The sequence below is a fragment of the Ictalurus furcatus genome, chromosome 19 (assembly GCF_023375685.1).
Source record: "Ictalurus furcatus strain D&B chromosome 19, Billie_1.0, whole genome shotgun sequence".
Classification (NCBI taxonomy): domain Eukaryota; kingdom Metazoa; phylum Chordata; class Actinopteri; order Siluriformes; family Ictaluridae; genus Ictalurus; species Ictalurus furcatus.
This window is the reverse complement of record NC_071273.1, coordinates 22,158,589-22,165,483: the sequence shown is the minus strand read 5'-3', so window position 1 is coordinate 22,165,483 and position 6,895 is coordinate 22,158,589. Positions and strand designations below refer to the sequence as shown.

The 6,895-nt window shown below is 43.5% G+C and overlaps 1 protein-coding gene across 4 annotated transcripts in view; it reads left to right on the top strand.

Moving 5' to 3' along the window:
• Positions 1-727: 727 nt before the first annotated feature.
• erc1b (ELKS/RAB6-interacting/CAST family member 1b) overlaps positions 728-6,895 on the top strand; it is a 223,155-nt gene continuing 216,987 nt past the window's right edge. For 3 of the 4 annotated variants that reach the window (XM_053650168.1, XM_053650165.1, XM_053650164.1), the window contains exon 1: positions 729-1,326. The gene's annotated coding sequence lies outside the window, so the exon portion shown is untranslated. Of the gene's footprint in view, positions 1,327-6,895 lie in introns of all 4 variants that reach the window. The other variant, XM_053650163.1, reaches the window with a different exon arrangement.

Here is a 6,895-nt window from a genome sequence, read left to right as displayed (position 1 = left end):
TTATAAATATATTTACTGAAAACAATGTTGACACATTCGATACTTATTTCCCCCCACTGTATGTATTAATCAATGCATACCAGGAACACCCCACAAGACCTGACGTTTGGAGACGCTCTGACCCAGTCGTCTAGCCATCACAATCTGGCCCTTGTCAAAGTCTCTCAGATTCTTACGCTTGCCCATTTTTCCTACTTCCAGCACATCAACTTCGAGAACTGACTGTTCACTTGCTGCCTAATAAATATATCCCACCCCTCGACAGTAGCCGTTGTAATGACTTAATCAGTGTTATTCACGTCACCTGTCAGTGGTTTTAATGTTATGGCTGATTGGTGTATAATCTAATCCAGGGGTGTCCTTTGCAGATAAGATTGGACACCCCTGATCTAATCTAATCTAATATAATAAAATAAAATATAATATAACATATTATTATTGGGCGCACGGTCGTTTAGTGGTTAGCACGTTCACCTCACACGTCCAGGGTTGGGGGTTCGATTCTCGTCACTGCCCTGTGTGTGCGGAGTTTGCATGTTCTCCCCGTGCTGCGGAGGTTTCCTCTGGGTACTCCGGTTTCCTCCCCCAGTCCAAACACATGCATGTATGAATGGATGTGTAAATGTGTGTATGATTATGATGGACTGGCACCCTGTCCAGGGTGTACCCCGCCTTGTGCCCGATGCTCCCTGGGATAGGCTCCAGGCTCGCCACGACTCTGTAGGATAAGCGGTATAGAAAATGGATGGATGGATAATATTAAATGATTTAGAATAAGACAAATCTTGTAAAACTCAAGAAGCAATGTAAAAAAAAAAAAATATATATATATATATCATGAAAGCTGAGAGCCCTTAAATGAAGAACTCATAATTAAAGATAAATTACAGATAAACCTTTACTTAAACATAACTAAAGATGACTTAAATACGTTCATTCAGAAGACACGTGAAATATTGTTCCGGATCGATATGAAAATAATATTTGATTTGAATCTACATTAGAATAATTCGGCCTATTTTTCTGGAGAGTGGAATGCGCACGGGAGCGCGCGTGGCGCCGTGGAGGCCGGCTACGGGGGCGCGCATCCCGAGTGCTGACGTCACTGGAGCGCCCTGGCTCGCGGAGCTGCTCTGCTCGTAGTGTAGTGGTGGCGGCGCGCGCGCAAGAGAGAGGAATACAGTGGTAGGAAGAGGGAGGAATAACTAGTTGGAAAGAGGATTATTTTTCTCCTTTAACGGATTTGTAAGTCATAGCGGTCCGTCTGGGAGACAAGAATCAGGGCTGAACTTCTCCTCAAACCGGTCGGACTGGATCTCTGAGGCGGTAAGACGAGCTTTTAAAGTGATTTTGTATACATCAGTGTGTTTGGGCTGAGCAGTGTCCCTGTCTTTAGCTGCTCGGACGCCTATAGGATTGAAGGTTTCCCGGTGTTCGTTTCATACACAAAATATCCCTGAGGGTGATTTTTAATAGCTTTGTGTGTGTGTATATAAACTCTACACTCTGTGCAAAAGAAGGTTGAATTTTATTATTATTTTTTTAAATAAATATATAGTGTTGTGGAAACGCTGTTGCGCCAGCGAGGAAGCAATGGAGGAGGAAGAAGAGCAAGGGGAAAATGCGAGGAAATAAAAGATATACACTAGGATATGGCTGCTTTCCTGGTCATTCCAGACTGCTAGGTAGTTGTAGATGTAAGCTAAAGTGGGATTTGTGTCATGTATGAGTGTTAAAGGGTTTAAATCGGGGTGTAAATCAGGAGGAGTAACAGGAGTCGCGGTGTATCCAGGCGGTGTCAGCCTTTTTTTTTTCCTCTCAGAGGGGGAGCCCTGACTCCGAGTCTCTGACTCTCATCTCATTTTAATTTCAATTTCCAACAATGGACTTCGCCTTTAACCCCCGCGGGTTTTCCACTCGGTAGCTCGGCTAATCAAACCTCCTCGTCCTCATCCTCCTCCCAGGCTCAGGCTAACCGTGAGTGCGCGTGCTAGCCCCGGAGTAATGTACGTTAGCTCCTGAGTGACGTGTTGAGCGAAATGTTTAGCCGCTAACACCGAGGAGTTGTTCGCGAACATTCCCCCTAAACACCTTAAAATATATCACACAAAGCGTGATATAAAAGTCTCCACATTCAATATAACTCGCTCTCTTAGGAAAAGATTTTCTAACCTTTAAATCTGAATGGTCTCGCGAGCCTCTCCCATTAGCATGCTGCTAGTGTCCACTCTGACTTGTTGGCCTGTGAAGTACATCTCCACCTTTAGCCTTGTTCCTTGTGTTTTGTTTGTTTATTTTTTTAAAAATTAATATTCATATTGCTTGAGTAAAGAGATGTAAACGTAAACAACACTGAAGTTCATGTTGTCGGAAAAGTCGCCAGAGAAGAGGCCTAATTTCAAATGAATCAACAGGTTGATTTGAGAGATGTGTATTTTTCACAGGGAAGATTTCATTCTGGATGGAGCTGTGTTTCAGTTTACTGTGATTTGGGGTTTGGTGAATGTGGTATTCAGCAGAAAGTTTGACCAATCCCTTCTGTTTCAGCAGAAAGTTTGACCAATCCTGGCTGTTTCGGCGGAAGTTTTGACCAATCCCGTACGTTTCAGCAAAGTTTGACCAATCCCGTTCGTTTCAGCAGAAAGTTTGACCAATCCCGTACATTTCAGCAGAAAGTTTGACCAATCCCGTTCGTTTCGGCAGAAAGTTTGACCAATCCCGTACATTTCAGCAGAAAGTTTGACCAATCCCGTTTGTTTCGGCAGAAAGTTTGACCAATCCTGTCTGTTTCAGCAGAAGGTTTGACCAATCCCGTCTGTTTCAGCAGAAAGTTTGACCAATCCCGTCTGTTTCAGCAGAAAGTTTGACCAATCCCGTCTGCTCCCAAAGATGTTTTGATTAATCCCATCTGCTCCAGCAGAAAGTTGGCCCAGTCTCGCCTGTGCTCACAGATTGTTTGCTCAGCCAGCTCCACTTTTCTCACACAGGTTTGACCAATCCCATCCATTTCAGCTGAAAATTTGACCAATGATGTTAACTCGCAGAACCTTTGACCAATCTCACCTGGTCCCAAAGAAAGTTAGACCAATCCCACCGGCTCCAGTAGAAAGATTGACGAATCCTGTCCACTCCGGCAGAAATATTGACTAATCCCGCCTGTTCTCGCAAAAGGTTTGACCAATCCTGTCCGTTCCAGTTGAAAGTTTTCCTAATCCTGTCCTCCCATGGATACTTTTGACGAGTCCTGGCTGCTCCTCCAGTTATTTTTGTTTGCGCAATATTTTCTGACATACATAGTTGGTTCTGTTTGTCAAGATATAAACGAATGACTAATTCAAACCATCTTCATCCTGATTGTATAAAGCGGCTGCTGATGAACGAGTGAACAGGGCCGTGCGAGCACCACACGCACCCTCATATTAATGAACATTAATGAACACATCACCCGAAGTTAAAATGATTATCCCCTTCCAACAAAGTTTCTAATGGAGCACATCATGTTTGACAAAGCATCGGCGTCTCGGCTACGAGCTGCGTGCTGAGTCTGACTGCCATCTCTATTTTCTTTCTGAAACCGAACAAAATGAAGACATGCTCGTCAGACTCCATACGAGGAGCGAACACCTCAGATATCTCTTACTCCTGTGCAGTTCAGACAGATTTAATGACTAATATCCAGCCCATGTTGATGTAAATGTTCAGTATGAGGATCCATCCATCCACCTTCTATACTGCTTATCCTACACAGGGTCACGGGGCACCTGGACCTTATCCAAGGAACTCCCATCTTGTGCCCCAAGACACCCTGGACGAGGTACTAACCCATCGCAGGGCACAATCGCACACGTTCACACACTATGGATAATTTGGAAATGCCAGTCGGCCTACAACACGTGTCTTTGGACTGGCGGAGGAAACCGGAGTACCCAGAAGAAACCCCCGATGCGTGGGCAGAACATGCAAGCTCTGGTGGGATTCGAGCCTGCAACCCTGGACGTGCGAGGCAAACGTGCTAACCACTAATTCACCAAATACGAAGCCAGTACGGTTGTGTCTGATATTCTGAAAATGCCCTGTCATGTAGATAGTGACCCAAGAAGCATGACCTGTGCGATAAGACCTAATAGCTAATAATTATGCGTTTAACAATAACGAGACCTCAGCAAATATATATATATATATATATATATATATATATGTGTGTGTGTGTTCATGTGATTGTGTGATTGTGTATTCTGCCCCCTGACCTGGACTCTGTTGCAATGCTGAACACTTTGGTCTATTGAGTTTCTTGCTGGATTTCTCCACTCCGGATTCCCTGACACCCTTTGAGTGTGTGTGTGTGTGTGTACACAAGCGCGCAGCCAATCACTGATACTGGTGACCCAATTAGAGCAAACGCAGTCAGGGAGCACGACCTCTCGGGTCTGCAGGAAAGATCATCCGTTCTCTCAGCAGGTATAGATCGGTTATGATTATCGATCGGATGACCCGGATGTCCCCTGGAGGGACGAGCGTTCAGGTAGCGTGTTGTTTTAGATAATTGCTCTGAGATAAGGTCAGATCCCGCAGTTGCTGTCGGGCAACGTGTGTTCATCGCATTAACCTGTCGATTCGGCCAGCGAGTGTGAATTTGAGCAAAGCGAGATGAAATCTATCGATTTATTTACGAACCTATTTCTGATGAAAACGTCTTTTATAAATGTTCATTATTTAAAGCAGAAGAAATTCCGAGAGCCGAAGCAGAGCGAGTAATTTCCAATCTCTGATTAGGCAAAAACAAAGAAACGGCCCGTCAGTTTAGACGCGCTACTCGGAAAGCTGTGACGCTGACCGTATGGTTTGAGATGTAGTTCGAGAAAGTAAGTCAAAGGTTTCCTCCGACCTCCAAAAAACATGCCAGTAGGTGGACTGGTGGCTCTAAACTGCCCCTGTGTGCGAATGAGTGTGTGAATGTGTGTTGTGATGACGTGGTAATCTATCCACGGTGTTTTCCCACCTCACACACATTCATGTATTGGCTTCGCATCTGCCGCATCTCTGACCCGGATGAAGTGCTTACTGAAGATGAACGGAGGATTCATGAAAGCATTTTATAGAAATATTTAAAATATTTATTGATGTAGTTAGAGCTCGACCGATAATCAGTTTTACTTTACACCAGATTTATTTTTCCCGATGTTTAAGCATTTTTCCATTATCGGATACCGTGTTTGTAATATCGGATCCACCGATAAATTGTGCCCTCTTGTGGACGGTTTGAGAATTGCGCTCAGGAGTGCCATTGCATGACTGCATCTGTTTTTTTTTTTTTTTTTTTTTTGTATTTTTGTACGCTTTATTTGTTGTACCGGTTTGTTTACCTCATCGAACCGTTTATTTAAAAAAAAAAAAAAAGACACTAGTAACAGTGCACTTTATTTTTTTTTGCACTTTTCAGACCCCTCTATTTATTGGTGTATAATTAAGAGTTGTTTTGTATGCAAGGAGGAAGTGAGAGTGACGAAATTATTATAAATAAAATCTTTTAGTTTGTTCAGTTCAGTGGTGCCGTCATCACTGTGTCAAAACGGAAGTGTAACGATAAATATCGGCTCTGCAGATCGGTTATCGGGCACGTAAACCTGCAAATAATCGTATCGTGTTATAAAAAAATCAGTATCGGTCGATCTCTAGACGTAGTGTAACGTCTTTATTTTGCTCTCAGTAAGAGTGAGTGAGTCGTGGTTCTCGACCGTGGTCGTCACACACACGCTATACGGTAGGGTCCATAAGTATTTGGACAGCATCACAATTTTTCGTAATTTTGCCTCCGTACACCATCCCAGTGGGTTTGAAATGAAGCAGTCAAGATGTGATTGAGGTGTAGACGTTCAGCTTTGATGCAAGGGGTTTAACAAAAATATTGCGTTAAACATTTAGGAATTACGGCCGTTTTCACAGGATCAACAGTAATCGGACAAAGCAACGGGATTCTTCTACGCTGGACTAGGGGATGATCGACGTCCCAGGTGGGACTGCGTGAGGTTTCCTCACGTTACTCAGAGCGCTGCGAGTTTAATTTAAATGATGAAGGTTTACCGTTTCTCTGGAATTTTCTGTTCAATTTTTCCGGGTGGAGGTTAAGTGGAACCACCGTAACTGGAACGGCGTATACAGGGTTTTCAGTGCGAATACAGGTGGGTTATTCAGGGTGCGGGCTCCTTTCTGGTGGGATTCCTGGTGTAAATGCAAGAGCATTGGATCTCTCAATACGGATGCAGAATTTTATTACAGGATGTAAATATGAGCTCATTAACACCGTTGTGAGTTTCCTGTTTTCCACTTTCTACTGCTGTTTCCTTCATGAGTAAACACTGCTCGCTGGAGGACCGACGACTCAATAACTGCTCAGTGCCACAATATTTATATCCGTACGCTCCAAGTTAAAGTGGTAGATTTACAAACCGAGAAGACGCGCGCTCCTAAACTTCACAGAGATCTGTGCGTAGTTCAGAGTACGGGTGTGTTAATAGAAGATGGCTGCTGCTTGCTGTCTGTGTTCTCGTTAGCGAGATGTAGCCGTATGTCAACATGCTAACTGCTGTTACACTTACCTTACATTTATATCCTGACATCAGCACAGAGTGTCAGGTGTGTGTGTACTGTGTTTACCCACACTCGGGTGATGAGAGAGAGAGAGAGAGAGAGGGATGCAAATCAGTTCAAAATGTAGCATGATTTTACGTGGTAAGTCTGGTGAAATATGAATTATTTAACCGGTAAAAACGCTTGGAAGCATATTCAGTTATGTTATTCATAAATATTAAGAAATGCCTTTTATTCTGTAACTTTGCTGCCTTCTACATTATTTTACAGATTTCCAAAAAAAAAATATAGAGAGTTTAAGCAGCCC